Source organism: Anser brachyrhynchus (genome assembly GCF_964034855.1).
Source record: "Anser brachyrhynchus genome assembly, chromosome: 1".
Classification (NCBI taxonomy): Eukaryota; Metazoa; Chordata; class Aves; order Anseriformes; family Anatidae; genus Anser; species Anser brachyrhynchus.
The window spans coordinates 32,164,986-32,181,989 of NC_137694.1; the positions used below are offsets into that span (position 1 = coordinate 32,164,986).

At 44.8% G+C, this 17,004-nt stretch overlaps 1 protein-coding gene across 2 annotated transcripts in view; it reads right to left on the minus strand.

Moving 5' to 3' along the window:
- The window catches only part of PRICKLE1 (prickle planar cell polarity protein 1), a 65,088-nt gene extending 48,659 nt beyond the window's left edge, over positions 1-16,429 (minus strand). The window contains exon 1 of one of the 2 annotated variants that reach the window (XM_080574588.1): positions 16,282-16,429. The gene's annotated coding sequence lies outside the window, so the exon portion shown is untranslated. Of the gene's footprint in view, positions 1-16,226 lie in introns of both variants that reach the window. The other variant, XM_080574589.1, reaches the window with a different exon arrangement.
- Positions 16,430-17,004: the final 575 nt, after the last annotated feature.

The following is a 17,004-nucleotide window of genomic DNA, read 5'->3' on the forward strand; positions in this document are numbered from 1 at the left end:
AACTAGGTCCTTCAAATGGGTTCAATCCTATTAAAAAAAAAGAGACGCCAGTGGCACCTGAGATACACATCCCACAGAACAGGGCAGTGGATATTTTAGGCTGGTTTTATGAAACAGAGGTGCTGCTGGGAAGCAGTGATCAGTAGTCAGTTGTGTAGTGAGAGCCCTCCAGTGAACTTACTTGAGCTTCCAGAACAAACAAGAAAACCCTGTCCTTGTTTTATGGATAAGACGAAGTGCACTGGAAAACATCTCTGACATTTATTACACACTTCTGTGAAGGGAGAGAGCTGCCTACCTTTTGAAATGACTGAACAGCCAGTAGAGGTATTAAACTTGAAGAAAAGTGTTTCGGAAAGTGGAAAAGGACATCCGGTGAAGTTAACAGACAAGAACCAACACATAATATGAAGAGTATTCTACAGAATGAAAAGGCATTTCCCACTGATCAGCCATATTAATTTCACTCCCGATATAGCTTCCAGGAAAGATATTTCGTCCTTTCCCCCCACTTCAGGTGCAATAGTGACATTCATACACAAGGTCTATAAAGAAAACTGAAACAACTGCTTATTTTCTAATATCACTAGATCCACATCTTGAAATTATCCACTCAAACCGACTTATCACAGGACTAACAGGCAACAGGAACCAAATCTCAGCTGGTGCTGGCAGAGTTGCACAGGCATGTTTCCAACTCGGAGTGCAGAGATGCCAGAGCTGCCTCTGCAAAGAGCCTTTTTGAGCCGAGCAAGCCTCACTGGTCTCTATGCATGCAAAGAAGAGCAGAATTACGCTTTTCTGGTTTGATTTTTTTTTTTATTTAAGATTGAAGCAACACTGAGATGATAACTGTATTTACCTCACTAGGCTCTCCTTGAGCTATTAATCCTGCTGAACCTTAGCTTGCTCCAGTCACAGCATAAACATTGATCTACGGAATAGCAACTGCAGACTGTTGCCTTTATTATCTGTTTTTGGGCTCCTGCACTAATACATAATACCCGTGGGTGTGCATATCCACTCAGAGGTAGATATGTTACCTGATCAATATAAGCTTCCTAAAATTTATGCTGGAAGACTTAAAAACAAAAATCCCACGTGACCACAGACTATCATCCCCTGAAGGCATGTGTTATGCTGCCAGACATGATTAGAAGGTGATAAGAAAAGAATTTAGAAAACACTAAAGATCATGTACAGGAAGCAGCTTCAGGGTTCCACCTTATCTGTCCAATCTGCTTCTAGTTTTGTCATTAATATGAAATGGCCAGACAGACAAAACAGTCGGTACAAACTTAGAATATATAAATCTCAGTACTAAGTTTCAGATGTAATTAACTGTACTTTTAGATGCAAAGTATATTCGTTAAGACATTGCAGTCTTCCATTAACTTTTTTTCTTTTACAAAAGTTGCTTCAAAAGTAAGAGCCATTCCTATTCCTCCCTTGTTCTGCAGGTTTCAGTCTATTTGTCAGTCATTTACATTACTGGGTAAAATTATTCCCAGTAATTTGTTATCTACTCTCTTATGGTGTAGGATGTGTGCAACTTTGATCCTTGGAGTCACCTTCTTGAGCAGGCCAAGACGAGCTCAAGACTAAGATGATTACAGGCAGTATGCACCACTGACTCCTGAAGTGCTCCAATTGCTGCTGAAGTTCAAGGGACCAACATCTCAGATGCAACTACACATTCAAAAATTTCAGGCTTGTTTTCCTTTCTAAAAGCATTAATGCAGCACTGAGCACTTCTCTACAGAGATTTTAATGCCTGTAGATTGCATGAGACGACTAGCACCAGCACTGAGCAATCAGGAGAGAAAACTGTCATTTTAGAGACAGCTTTTTTCTCCAGAAGCACACAAGAGTTGTCCATTTTTACTTTTTTTTACTGGAGGTGGATTGGGGTGGTGGTTTTTTTTTTTTTTTTACTGAGTTACTTTTACCACTGGTTAACAAGTACTTTTCAGACTGAACTCATTTGTACATGTGACACATTAGTGAGCTCTTTGAATTGTAGAACATCACAGGTCTTTCTTGCTTTAAAAAACACAGTTGTAATGTCTCCAAGCCACTGCATAAGAGTGCAACATTAGAGCATTCAGACATCTGCGAGGCAAATATTGCACCCTGCCTTAAATGCAGAAGGGCTGGGCAGAAATATAGTCTTATAATTTGGGAAAGGAGATATTAGCACTAGTCATGCCACATTACATGGCATCTCCAGCTCTTCTCATGGCACAAGGTCATGGTAGGCACTCTTGTGTCATAAACAAAGCACCATAGAGCAGAGCCCCAGTTCGGAGGCTAGTAGTAAAGTACTTTGCTCAAATCCAGTATGTGAAGACAACAGCAGTAAGAGAAACCTTACAGAATGCCCAGGAAACAGTTCATTTTTTTCCAGTAAGAGCGGAACAGCACATTCCTATCAGCAGCTTATTACTACAACAAACTGATTATGTAGGCGCAAACAGATTAGATAGGGACTACACAGATATACAATTGAAAAAACAGCATTTTGATGGAATTGGAGCTTCTTCTCAGGACAGAGGAGACAGCAGCATCATACAGCAAGAGCGTATTTATAGTCTGCATATAAACCAAATACACGAGCAACAAACAACTGAGAGGAAAGGACACAGAAGAGAGGCAGAATGAGGACAGAAGGATTCCTCGAGGAGAGGTTAATCTGCTGCCACACACAAATACCCTGTTAAACACTGACCAAGGGTTTGTGTGCCATGTGGGAGAATGTTAATTGTTTACAGGTACTCAGGGTTGGATGAATACCAGGAAGCAGCACTGAGAAAGTCCATTGTACAATTAAGATGGGAGAGGAATCGCTGAAGGAGGCACTTTCATTTAAGTCCGTCCTGCTAGCTCCTAACCTAATTATTTACTACTGAGGGTTTCCTTTCCCAAGATTGAATTCAAGGAACAAAAAAACCCTGAAAGAATGTTTTCTTTTTCTTGTGGGAAGAAGGGTACACATATGGGGGACAGGTCTTTGTTTGGTGTAGCACTAACCAGTATTTGTAGAGGACAGAAAAAATGCCTTCTAGTCTGTTTGATAATGGCTTCAATGCCTGCCACTCAGGTGATTCATTATTAGTGCTTCTGTCTTACATCCCTACCACAAAGGCTATAAAGCCAGTAACACTTTTCAAACGAACAGGATAACACTCACAAGCATTTAGCTAAAAACTCTTAAACCATATGCCTACCATTCCAAGAAAATCACTGCTTTATTTTTAGGCGATATTTTGGTGAAGTTGGCCAAATGCTCAAGTTCTGTCAGCATCTCCTCCCAATTTCTTTTCTGTATGAGACTTTCTGAATATTTCTGAGTATTCTGCCCACATGTAATACTTCTGCAGTTGGAAGAGAAATTCGTGTTGAAGGACGCTCACTACAGAGTTCAGGATTCAGCTTTCAGCAGCTTTGATTCCTCTACATATGCACAGAAGTTCTGGTTATAGGCTATACAGACTGTTACCTTTTCTCTTGTTTGCCACTTGAGTTGCATCCCTCCTCTATATAACTAGTGGAAACAGATGCTTTCACTGGACAGAGCAGTTCACCTAAAATTGCCGTTACCTCCTACGGTGCCCCTTTTCTTCTCAAGCCCTGTAGAGGGAACGATGACAGCCACAGTTTGTATGCCAAACAGGATTACTCAGACCTGAACTTAGCACCTGCCTGTCTTTCCTTGGAAAGAATGACCAATAGTTACTGACCCCAAACAGCCCCCTCTTTATTATCTATCATTAACTGTATGTACATAGGGACACATGAATGCTTAACCCCACCAGATGCATTTCAGGTAGGCCTATCTTAGTCCTGTATCTGCAGGACAGGCTCACTTCAGCACAAAGGCTCTCTAGGAATGAGGATGATAAGGAAGTGCTCCTTGGGGTATTCAGCAAAGCCCATTTCTTCCTCCCTCCCCGTCTCCTGGGCCTGGTTAAACTAGTTGGGGCAGCTTACCAGGGGCCTGGAGACAGACTTCAAAGTGTTTGGTTTTCTTCCATTGTCTCCCATGTTTGTGGAGCTGCTGTTATCAGGCTATTGTCTCCATTCATTCACTCAGACGGGGAGTAAACCACTTACATCCTCACCGAGCAGCTACCACAACAGGCTTGTCAGAGGGTCTTCTAGGGAAAGAAAGCTTGGTGAGGAAAGGCTCATGCTCCCACTATGGAGGGCCACCGTCCATCACGCAGACCACCACTGCACTGGCTTCTGCCTTAGGTCTCCCTTACCTCGCCCTCTCTCAGGCCTGAACAGGCTGAGACTGAAGTCTCATTTCATTTCACATTCTCAAACTCTTCACATAGCCGCACCCCCCCCCCCCAAATCTGCTCCACCTACTTCAGACAGGAAAGTGAGATGAGGTATCACCCCCCAAGGTGTCCATGCAAACAGATTTTTGAGCATATGGGCGAGGATCCTCAGGCATGTTTACTTCTCTTTTGGAGTTCAATACAATTTTGGGACAGCAGCAGATTGACAGAGACAAAAGCAGCAGAGGAATGGAAAAGATAACGAGCCCCCTGGTTCTTGCATTGGCAGGCTGCTCCCTGCCCTTCAAATCCACCTATTTGCCTCATTTCAAGTAGGATCATAATAATTTGAGGGAAAGGAAGTACGCTTTATTTAATTCTCGAGTGTCACGAAGCATACTGAGAGAAGCACAGGCAGCCTCGCTCCCTTCCTACAGCACAGGGCTGGGGGCTCCCCGCAGCAGCTCCCCGGGGGCCGCTCCGCCCGCCCGCCGCGCCCTCGCCTCCCCTCAGCAGCCCCGGCCGGAGCCCGGCGCCATCCCTCGGGTGCCACCTAGCGGCCTCCCCGCCGCTCCTCCCGGCCCCGCACCGGCCCAGCACCGCGCTGCGGCTGGAGCCGGCGTCGCTCCGCAGCGACAGCCGCTTATTTCTGCCTCCAAGCCTCGGCCGACGGCACGGCAAGGCCACCCGCTTCTCCTGAAGCGGCACGGCCACCGGCCATCCTGCTCCTGCTTCCTGCGGGGCTCCGCGTTGCAGAGTGCCGGGGAAAGAGCAATAACTTATCATCACATTTGTTAGCCTTCCCATCACACCACGTTTGTAGTCACAACTTCCTCACACCTCTCCCAGATGAGGAGATAAAAGCAGGCAAAGTATTTCCACCAACACCAAGAGGTCTCCACTGGAGGCTGATAGTGGCCAAAGTCCTACCACCACAGGCTACGAGCTCCCATGCCTCACCAGCCCACCGACTAGTGAGGAGCGTGTCTTCTGCCGCCTTGGAGCCTGTGCACGGTGTCTGCCAACTCCACCGGGCTGACCATCCACCTGCTGGCACACCCTGCCTCTGATCTCTTCCCTGGAATAACCTGCTTCAAGAGATCCCAGGCGGGCACCGAGAGACAAGTCTGGTTTCCTTTGCAAAGCCAAGTAGTTAAAACTCAAGACCCGTATCTCAGTATTTAAACAAAAAGTGTCCAGGACTATCATTCCTTCTGCATTTGACACTAAAGCAGTTTCAAGGTGACTGTTCTCATGTGATCTTCTCCCAGGCAGCCTGTACGGCAGTGACTTCTGGGACTCACCTACACGTCCTCAGGCAGGCATACTCTGCCCCCTGGGCCAGCAATTCACTTTCCAGCATTGGCTTAACAGCTACAGTAACACTTCGGCCCTGGAGCTGCTCCCCAGGCTGAAATTCCAAAAAGTTATTCTAACCCATAGCCCTAAAGATCACTTTTTTAATTAAATAGAAGGCTGTTTGGTGGGCATGCACAGGCTCACATGTCTTCTGACTTTTTAAAGGGAGAAATTCATACCTGTACCAGGCTGCGTGCATACATCAGTCAGTTGGAAATAAATATTTTGCATTATGTCCTTCTGATATATGTTTTATTCCATGCAGTACCACAAAACAAACTAATTTGTACATGAAGGCCAGAACTGATTCACAGGAGAGAAAACCGAAGCTACTAGAATGTTGTTAGACAAGGTTACAAAATAGTCTTTAAACATTTTTAATTTTGGAAGGATGTCAAGAAATGTATCTTTTATGTGTACCCTTACACAGTACACCAGCTTTTAATCTTTTTTTTTTTTCCTTCCTTAACAGGCCATAGACTCATAAAAAAGAATTAAAGTCTGCTGGCATTTTTTTTAATGGTGATTTGCCCCCCTCTTCCTCTCCCCCATGAATGTCTTTGTCCTAACACTTTTGTATTTTAATAGTTTTAAACACTTCCCTTCTTTGCATACCATGACATGGACCTCTAAATGAACAGCAATCTGACTCAATTGCCATGTGCTCCTGATCCCACACAGTTTTTTTTTTTTTTTTTGCATTTTTACTTTTTAAAAGATGCCTGGAATAGGTACGTAACCTATCCAGTGGTCATATATATATATATATTATATTTAAATGATACCTACATACAAACCAAGATTGCAAGCAAATGGCTGTAGAATTACTTACTAGAAAGACTGCTTTCTAAAGTTTACTTTAGGTTTAGAGCTGTTTCCAGAGCAGACTTCTGTCTAGCAGAAGCACTGTACCATCAGCTTGGTATTTGTGGAAACAACTTCTCCAAACAAGTTCAAGCTCTGCATCTTTCTAAATACATCTTCATTTCCTGAGGTCAAGTCTTCTGTCACCCATTTCCCTACACAGCAGATTGATGAAGTCTTTTCAGAGACTTTAGTCAACCTTATTATATGATACTGTCTTTATTGGTTGCAGTGGTTGACACCAATTCAAAGCTGGAAGGATGCTCTTCTACTCCTAAACCTTTTCAGTGGAAGCTGCTTCATCCACAAAGTTGGTAAGGTGCTTTAGATTGCTTGGCAAATTCCATTTTTTCCTTCAAGCATGCTGTATACACCCAGTTTGCATTAGAGAAACTAATTTCCCCAGTCTCTCACTTTCTAGTCTCAGTACCCTTTTGTTTCTCTTGTACTCAAAGACAACTTTTGCATCTCATACTTTGAAAATTCTACCAAAACTAGCATCTCTTCCAGCCATGCACTCCAGTCTCCACATAATGAGTCTCAGAAGAGCTTAAAAATGCTCTAAAAATGACAGGCCAAAATAAGTCTCAAAGCCATCAGATTAGAAATGAACAAGACCTGCCACTGGGAAGACATCCAGCACACCTCCGCATTCAGAAGAATGTCAGTCTACAACTGAATAACATCCACATCCACAACAAGTACTGCTCTACCAGAACAAAGGTGAGAAGCATCAGCTCTTAAATATTTTCTCTACTTGACACTTCACCAGTATAACACATACACTAGGAAAGCAAGCTATTGGGGCTTAACACCCTTGGGGGACAGGGAGGTGCAGATTAAAGCTGGAGATGAAAGCTTAAGAACTGAACAGTAGAAGAGGCTAAACACCACAGGGATTTCACTCACATCATGTTGGAGAAAGTTTAAGGGACATACTAAGTCTACCCCATCCTTCAAGTTTAAAGAGACTTCCTTGTGGCCATCAGCAATTTGCTACTCACACAGAAAAAAAAATATAAAAAAATCAAATGAGCCAATAGATCTCCTCCAAGTTAGAATGCGTTATAGGAGTCAACTATTTCATGTTATTTTTTAAACCATAAAAAGAGGCAGTCAAAGCAGCGTTTCAGTTAGGTAGAGAATACTGCATTAATTTCAAAAACTAAATAGTGGCAAGGTTGGAGTCTGTTGCACCGGTTAATGAATGCAGCGACTGTTTTCAAAGATACCCACACATGTACAGATCATAGCTAGCATGAACAGTTTTTACAGCACTGCTGTATAATCTCATTCAGTTATTTGACTACTGATGGCAATTAAGGACCATAACCCATTGCCAAAAAATAAACAAATGTTAACAACCACCCAAACTTAAGCAATGGCAGAAATTGTGTGTGGATATTCCAGGTTTATTGCCAAGTACTTAGCTGTTCAGAGAAAACCTGGAGTTAAAATAAATTCTTGAGTATGCACAAAACATAAGAATGGAGCCAAACACTTCACAAGCACAGGAAAAACAGCTGAAAAGGTTTTGTGTATGTAGAATGAGTATCTTGAACCTGGATAACAAGGAACAAGATTCACAGATGAGAATATAAAACCACAAAGAAAATTAAAGATGTATGGACATAGTCAATCCTGTCTTTCCTTTGGGACATGCACAGAAATACGGCTACACTCCAGACATTTTGTAGGGTCTGACCCTAGGAAGGTAAGTACTTTACCATGCATATTGATTATTAACTACCAAAGTTGATGTACCAATACTGAGGTATTAAATCAAAGAAACATGCATCATGATTTGATTACTAGCTGTAATGTATTATATATGAAAATGAAACATTATGTATGAAGAGAAACAAGTATAGCAACTGATACATATAAAATAAAGTCACAGTGGCACATTGAACAATTTTAGGTTACCCAGACTCACTTAAAAATAGAAACCAGAGCCTGGACTCTTCTCTCACCCCATTTTACATGTCTTTACATTCGTTGATTTCAGTGGAGTTCTTCACAATTTATGCCATTGTGAGAGGAGAATCAAGCCTTGTGTGTTTAAAAGGAAACTGCAGACATGTTTCCCACCAGAGTGCAGGGGGAGATTTTAAAAAAACACAAGTATATGAACTGTGAAACCAATAGAGTACACAAGTGAAGGCAGGCAAAGAGGCTCTAGCTGGGGGTAGTGGTGGTGGTGAGCTTGCAGTTTATCCACACCTCTCCCCCCCCCCCCCCCTTTTTTTTTTTTTTAAGACCTGGGATTGACATTAAGAAGTCAGAAACCCAGTCATTATGCTGGCTTTTAAATAAATTGTTAGAAATAAGTATTACATTTGCTTTCTGACAGACATTTTTGATTTATATTTTCCTACTGATATTCTACAGAGTAAGGACAGGGCCATTTTCTTTGTGAAGAATAGACTTTCCATTCTCTGAAATTGGGAAGGGGATCTGAACAATTTCTAGTACTAGAAAATGGTGCCTAAATTACTTACACCCAAACTCAAATAATAAAATCTTCCCCAAACCCTTCAGAGTCTTTCAGATAACCAGTACCACAGTAGTAAGAAAGAGCAACCAGCACCACTTACCACTAGAAGTCAGGCCTGACAAAGTACTAGATGATTTAGAGATGGCAGAACAACTTCATGGTTTGGACCTACTGGGAGCCTATGGCACAACTGAAGCTACTGCTTTATCATCATTTCTTTAGGTAGCAGCTCACAATTAGAAAGATCCTTGCCAAGGTCATGAAAGAGGAACTCCACGTACTAAGACAACCGTTATACTGATTTGGAAAGCCCACTTAAACGAAATGAAACAAGAAACTCTCCAAAACACCATACTTTTTTTCAACCCAACACTAGGTCCCTGCTTGAACCATGCCAGCACAACTAGGCAACGCTGCATGGGAAATAGCTTGGGCATTTACATAGGGAATACAGGCTGAATTCATTGTTGTATCGGGGTGCCATCTTAATAGGAAATTAAAGTCATTCATAGCTCAGAGCCCAACACTGCCAGAGTATGACTGGAACTACCAGCTTGGAGATGCTCTTTCCCCACCCTCATTCATGTGCACAACCAGTGTCACAGCTCATATGCTTAAGTTTTCCCCTGCACTCCAGTAAAAAGATATGCCTGAAGTCTCCTTTTGAAAATCAAGTCTGGAGTGTCTTCCCACTTTGGCATCAAGTCCTGACTGACTGAGTATGACACAGAAAGCAGGAAGAAGGTAAATGCACAGAACTGGACGAAGAAGGAGGGCTTCTACCTATCGCATAATTCAAGATCTGCCTGCTAGTTTCCATGAGAGATGTTCTTTCAAAGCATTAGTCTACTTCCAGAGGCTGTGGGAAGGTGGAAAGAGAACCAAGAACAAACACCTATGCTTTTGAATATACAACTTGAAATGTTTTGGAGTTAGTACTTAAGTGTTGAACACTGACTTGTACAAAGAACAGAACAAAAACACCACACCCTTACAGGAACAGTAACAGGAACAGCCTGGTATCACCTCAATTCCTAAAATAAGGCAAGCAAATATACTTCTGTGCTACTATACCACAGTCAAAGAGTCTCTGTCATATTAGTAGCTCTTTACACTCAACTCCAAGACATTAAGACATGCTTAGCAACTAATATATCAGAAAGGTTTATAAACAGATAGTGCCAGAGAAGACAGACAGGGAGACACTAAAAATAAACCCACTGAAATTACAGCCTAGAAGGTGGCAGATTCAGAACTAGACAATAGAGCTTTGAGTGTCAGAGGAGATTTTGCAAAGAAATCTGAAAAGCAATAAACATGCAGCAACGAAACTGATGACTGCATGTCACTGAGGTCACTTCAGTTCCATCACATACCTACAACACTCAAGTTCAATATATCAGCAGCTACTCTTATAGAGAGAAGAGCTGGTCTTGCACAAGAAAATCAGTTCTACATAAACAGCAAAATCATAAATTGAGAAAGAAACTGGCTGATAGGCTGGACCACTGAACTACAGCTTCATACCACCTGAAAGCCCCCACAAAGATTGTCCAAGCAGATTGACTGTAGGGTTGGGGTGAGGCTTGGTATTTATTGGGCTCACAAGTAGCAAGCTAGATTGTGCCCAACTTGCAGAGTGCCAGAGCAGGCACTTCAACAGCTTTTTGGCAGCTCACATTTAACTACAGTGGCAGTAACTGAGGCTCACACTTATCATAGAGGGGTGCTCTCCTCAGGTGGAGGTAAGCTCCCCATCCTCACTCTGGTACTCACCTCCCTCCCCTGTACCCTCTCAAGGCTGGTCAATGCCACAACATGACTGCTTGCTTCAGGCAGCTCACACTGCTCTTCTGCAAGAGGTATGCCACAACGGCTACCTGTGGAAATCCAGACCAACACCAAACTGCTGAGAAGACAGGAAAGCTGGGTTCTGGGTAACGTCCTCACAAGGCTGGAAGCAAAGCACGCTTCCAGGACCTCCATACAGATGAGAGCCTGGGCTGCATTTTGTGTGTTTGGCAGTACTCAGACATTCATTGGCTATTGGCCTGCCAAGCTGTTCAGGCTTATAAGTTCCTTTGCACTAATTTTCAACTACTAATTTTGTTACATATAAACATATCCTCTGTGTATCTTACTCCCATATTCCATATGCACAAAACTAACTCATTTCAGTACTGGGATGAATGGGAACTCAATATTTATCACACAGATCCACCATGCTTTGCAAACAAGACAGGAAAAACTCCAAAGGAATTTATCCATGTGATCTTTCTGATGAGCAAACCTTGAGGAAGCAGTTCAAAGCTCTCAGCAAGTCACATGTATACCTCTGTAAAAAAGACATCTGCAATTCACCAGTGAGGTTCTAGACCTAGCATAATTCATTCGGCAGTCTGCATAGAGAGATGCAAATGCACTAGGTTCAGACGATTCTTCAACGCTTTCATAAAATTCATTTAAAAAGTATATAAATATTCACATTTTGAATTGTTAACTCAGCTTGTATTTTTCTACAGAAATACGGAACCTGCAAAGATATGACACTTCTGGAAAAAGGCCAAAATAAAGTCAAAATACTTTCATCGTAAAGCAAGCACACAAACCCATGCAACTTCTTTACACAAACACTTACAAACTTCTGGTTTATTAACTACAGCACTGGATTACAAAAAGAGATCTTTAAAAAACACCTCCGCTAATCAGGCACTAATTTTTAAACACACTTTGAAACCACTCAGCTTTTGCTGCGGTTAGACAAGTCGATCCACACTTGAAAGTGCAAGGAGGCTTTAAACTTGTACCATGGTTACTGTGCATTCGTGTTGCAAGAGAAATGGGCCATGGGTGAGGGCAGTGTCTGACTAGCCAGCGTGCTCAGCTGGTTGAGCAAGAGTGCCTCTGCAGCTAGGCAGGCTCTTGCTGAGCCAGCACTATCCCCGTCACACAGGTACTCCATTAATGAAGAGATCATGGGAGGGTAAAATGGGTAGAGCTGAACAATTGCAGTGCTTGTGTCGAAGGAGGTTTATATTCCTCGCGGGAGCAATAGCGAAAAGATGTGTGCTTCGAGGAGGGGTATAGCAATATCTGTCTAGAATACCTTTAGAAATTCAATTGCACTATTCAAGTGACTGAAACGAAAAATGCAGGCGTAAAGACTAGCAAGAGAAGACGCAGCCTTCTTGCAACACGAGAGGATGGATGGAGAGCTGTACCACCCAGCATGGTGGTGCAGCCCTGAAGCCTACGTTGCTATATTCATGGCTGTGTCTGTTACTTTCTTTTGAGAACACTCAAACACTTTCAGAGACCCAGACAGAGTCACTTCAATTTTTTCCTTTTTTTAAGGACTAACATCATCCCATTTCAAAAACTTCTGTAGGTTTTATTATAAGCATCACGGTATTGACACGCAGATTTTTAATCACACTGGTTGCAATTATACAAATCAGTGATCAAATCCTGTGAGAAGCCAGAGCTTTCATATATGCTACATTAACACAAAGATTCGACTTAGGATTTGGCGCATTGCCATCAGAGAAACGTACTTCGGAGGTCATATAATATTAAGACTGGGGCCAGTGGATGCAAGATTAGACGGCAACAAGCTAAAAAAAGTGATTATAAAAACATCACAGGAATCAAAATTTACTTAAAAAAAAGCAAAGCAATCACGTTTCAATATTTGGAAGGCAGTTGGAAATGCTTTTTGGCATGTGGCTGCTCCACGAAGCCAATATTGTGCAACTGGAAACATTTCAAAAAAAAAAAAAAAAAGAATTGTTGAAGCCAAAGACCGTAATTGCAAGCCGTGGGATCTGTGCTCTGATTAAAAAAAAGGGCAACCAAATAAAACTGTTACAGGTATAAATCCGTAAGCCCGCTCATAATACTTTTATCAGCCAACTTGGTAGAACTGGAGAGCAAAGGAGGGGGCGGCACAGCGAGGAGGAAAATGGAGAGAAGCACACACGGCAGAACAGCACGAGCTATTGGGTGCTATAAATCAATGTTTCTAACACGAATCTTAGACAGGAGTACATGACTTCAGTACAGAACAACTGAAATAACACACTTCCAGCTTTTGTTGATGCGTAATCCACTGGAATGAAAGGCCTGCCTGGGAGACTGTCTACCACGGGTTTACTAGCTAGAAAAACACTCCGAGCCCGATAGGTTCACAATGGTCTTGAAGAGCAGCTCACCAATCTTAAGGCTGTATTTAAGAACTTTCAAGAAGTTAGCCTTCCAGGCAGAGCTCCAAGAAAAGGTGAACTAGCAAGAAGCTGCCATTTGCAGATATTTTAGAAATCCTGGAAGTGTTTGTATTGGCTCATGCCTCCTGTGCCTGAGCACTTCACTCATTTCGTGCACTAAAAAAACCCCCTCGCACAAGGATATGCTTGAGAATTGTCAGCTCACATGGGGATCATTTGCTTAGTTTCTCAAAAAAAAAAAGAAAAGGACCACGTATTCAGTTCACAATATAAACAAACAAAACACGAAGAATTACGGCAGATCACTTGAGAAATTTGCTTCAGTAACCGGAAATATCCTTTTGATAGCGATGCAGCAGCAGCCAAGGAGCTGTTTCTGTAAAAAAACCATGTAATTTTGGCAAATTGTGAAGTGATGTGATAGTCTGTCTTGGCATTTTTGCCAGAAATGTCACAACTTCAGTGTGCTATGACTTGTAAGACACGTTTCTTCCCATCACTCTTCAGCAATAAGGTGGGAGGGGGAAGATGAGGGATTGCTGCATTATATCTCTCCAAGCTGGTTCTTCCCATTATACAACTCTTAATCCAAACAATTCAAGCCTACAAGTAAAAGCTACTCATTTCTGTAAACACTTCCAGGAGCAGGACCTAAGCATGCAGGGCTCACAGCGAGCATATACCAGCGGACAGAGCTAACCTCGAGTTTACCTCTGTTTAAAAAAGCATAAACAGAAAACAGCGCTGGCCAAACTGAAGCTTAATCCTCGATACAAGGGAGGAAATTAATACTGATAGAAGCCACTTGGTCGTTACGCACCCATCTCATCATCAAGTATTCTTAACGCAACACAAGATCACTGAACAAGTTTCCCAGGATTACTTCGGGATCACTGTCGTGACAAAAAATAAGAAGCGATGCCTCTGAGCACGTTCTTTTATACCCGCCCTCTCAGCTCCAGCAGGGATCTCCTTGCTGGAGGACAGCGTAGCGGCAGAAAGGAAACAAACCCAGCTTGTTTGTTTTAGAGGGACTCCGTCATCGCATCTCGTTACCTCTGGAAGGAGGAGGCTCAGCACCCAAGCAGGCAGAGCCCTTACACTGAAGCGCAGCTCTCGGTCCGTTCGGTTCGAAGCTGCGCGCAGCAGCCGCTGACAATATATTATGCAAGAGCCACGTTACACAGGGAAAGGGCTTTTTGGCTGGGATACAGAGGCTGGAGCATTAGAAGGGGTCAAAGCAATCTGCAGAGGCATAATACAAACCAAATCCATTTAAATTCCTCTGTAAAATGTAGACGTTCATTAGCATAGAAAAGTTTCACAGGAAAACAATGACAAAGTCAAAGCCATCTGATTTTCATATGCTAATTAATTAAATATGCCAAGTGCATTTAATCTCTTATTATAACCATAGGGGGAGACAGACCAAACTCTTGAAGTTCTGAAAAGCCAGGTCATTAGTGTGCCAAGTCATTCTTCAGATCTCCGTCGTGTATACAAATTTACATTCCCAACTTATTATGTATGTAAGCAAAACCTGGCTCCCCCCTCCCGCTCCCCGTTTCTCCTCCTTTGGAGGACACTTGCTGTCTTCTGCTCGTGAACCCCAAAACGCCCAAAGTGTTTGAAAGAACCGGTTTGCTAGAAAAATAAAGCACAGAAGGCATTTTCCACAAGTCCCTGTAAGATGCAGAAGAAGCTGGTGGGAAGTGCCATTAGGAACATTCTTGCACACACGCATGAAAATCCACGCGTAGTTTGTGCTCTTCCACTTTCAAGTGCAGCTGACATTTTCTGGCCATTTCTTGCCCTTCTAAACAAGAAAAGGATTCTGGTGTTTACGTAAGGCTCTTCTTGCTTAATAAATCTTAAATTGAAACAGATTTCTTTTTTTTTTTTTTTCCTCCAAACAGTTACCTTCTTCAGAGTTATCATAGTACAGGATATTAGGGAAAAAACCAGACTCTCCTGTTGCTTTTACCCACATCTGACTCCAATCTTAATAGCTCAGCTATTAACCCTGTAAGGTCCCCGCACGCACACCTTGCCCGGCCGACGGTAAGGTTTTTATACGACCGATCTGGGCTCGCTCTTTGCGGCCCCTTTTGTTATCCAGAAGGGGCAGCTCCGTGTCCTTCGGTTAACCAGCCCCATAAGCTGTCCTGGCACCAGGGCTCAGAAGAAGAGAATCTGTCACCGCAGCCAGCATCCCCGCCTTCCTCCTCTGCTCTCCGCTCCCTTTCCAAGCCTGCCCAGATCCGAGCGACGCCATCCCCTGCGCTGCCCCACCACAGCTCAAGGGGCCAAACGCCTTCCACCAGCACGTCCCGGTGCTCCACCAGAGCTCGCGGGGCCAAAGCAGCCCGTCCCGGTGGCGGCCCACAGCCTGTCACACCGCTCGGAGGCTGCCCAGCACCGCAACCAGCCAACTTGTGGGGCCGCTTCCCCCCGACGCCCGTATAGGCTTCAAGGCGTAGGGTACCGGCGGTAACCCATAGGGTGCCCCACACACCCCACGAACCGCAGCGGAGGGGAGACGAATTATATGGGGGGGACACTGAGGTCACAGCACCCCGGTGGGGGGGCGGGGGGGGGGGGGGAAGCAGCTTACTTTTCCTTAAATGAGGAAGGAAAAAAAGAAAAGGAAAAAAGAATAAAAAGGAAAAGGAGAAAGAATAAAAAGGAAAAAAAATAAAAAGTAGAAAAGATAAAAAGGAAAAGAAAAAAATAAAAGGAAAAGGGGAAAAAAAAGAAAAATAATGGAAAAAAAAATGAAAAAATAAAGGAAAAAATAAAATAAAATAAGAAGCCATCGAGCGCCTCTGCAGAGGGACGGGACCCGCGGATGCCCGCTCCCGGGAGCGGGGTCAGCCCGGACCGCTGCCGCCGGGGGATGCCGCTGTCATCCCCGGGCCGGTCCCGGCGGGACCCTCGGCGCCCCGCAACCACCGCCCCCCGCTGCCGGTACCGGTGCCGGTGCCGCCCGGTGCTTACCTCCCGCGGCGCCGGGGCGCCCGCATTGACAGCGGGGGAGGCAGCGCGGTGGAACCGTACCGTGCCCTGCCGTGCCGTGCGGAGCCGAGCCGAGCCGAGCCGAGGCGCTCCGCCGCCGGCCGCCCCCGCCGCGAGTGCCCGCTGCCCGCGGCCGCTCCCCGCCCTAATGGGGCTCCGCAGCTCCGCGCCCGGGACGGCGGCGGCCGCCTTCCGCCGCGCCCATTGGCTGCCGCCCGCCGCGCCCGCCAATCGCCGTCGGGAAAAGGCAGGGGGCGGGGCGGACGGGGAGGGGGCGGGGAGAGGGGCGGGCCCGGGGGCGCGGACTCGGGGGCCGCGGGTTCGGGGCCCGGCGCCGGGGGCTCGGGGCCGGGGGTCGGGGCTGGGGCTGGGGTCTCGGGCTCCTTCCCGGTCCCTTCCTGCCCTGCCCCGTCCCCGTCCAGGCCGCCGGAGCTTGCCTCGGTCACCCGCAGCCCGCTCCTGGCTCTGCAGTGGTCCCGCAGTCCCTAAGCCCCGTAGGAGACGCGCTCACGAAGGATGGGTAGCAGAGGGGACGTCCAACGATGGTGTCTGTGGGGTTTTAGATAAACGCCCCTGTGAGATAATGTGAGATAGCTGAGGGGGTGCTGGGGGATCACAGGTTCTCCCCGCTCGGTGAAACAACCGCAGCTGGAGTTGAGAAGCTTGCTGCTGGCCGGCAGCGCCTCTCTCGACTCTGCACAAGAAATTATTCGGGGTTAGGAAATGACAGTTTTCCCTTCGTGTCTTGAAGCACATTTGG